Genomic DNA, 576 nt, shown 5'->3' with positions numbered 1-576 from the left:
GTGTGTGTGTGTGTGTGTGAGAGTGTGTGTGTGTGAGTCACCAGGAGAGGGCACTCTAGCATCATGACGTTCACACACTCGTGCAGATGTGATTTCTTATAGAAGTAGATGTTGACACCGATGAGTATGCTGTTTACTAAGTCAGCCTTCACTAGTCCTAGTGCTGATAGTGATGTGGTGTGTCTCTGAGTGTGTGTTTGTACTGTAGTCATGAATGATTCCTCCGATCATGTGTGCTGCTGCTTTACTGAGTGATCAGATGCAGCGTTTTCACCTGCTGGACCTGAAAACAGCTGAAAACTCCGAGCCAGATCACTGAGACTCAAACATCATACCGGCGAGTTTGGCTCGTTCACACACTCACACTGTTCTGATGAATGCTGTGCTTGATTGACAGACGGCCTACATTTCCCAGCAGGCTGCGGGGCAGAAGCTCAAAGCCCTAAAGAGGTTTAAGTTTAGAGGATCAAACGACAGCTGGAGACAGACACACATCAGAGAGAACCACGGGCAACATGCCTCTCGAACGAGAAGGTGAGACACGTTCAGCTCTGTGTGTGTGAGTGTGTGTGTGTG

This window comes from Sinocyclocheilus rhinocerous, unplaced genomic scaffold (assembly GCF_001515625.1).
Source record: "Sinocyclocheilus rhinocerous isolate Xijiao unplaced genomic scaffold, SAMN03320098_v1.1 scaffold2167, whole genome shotgun sequence".
Classification (NCBI taxonomy): Eukaryota; Metazoa; Chordata; class Actinopteri; order Cypriniformes; family Cyprinidae; genus Sinocyclocheilus; species Sinocyclocheilus rhinocerous.
The sequence above is the reverse complement of the archived record's forward strand: the minus strand, read 5'-3'. Positions refer to the sequence as shown.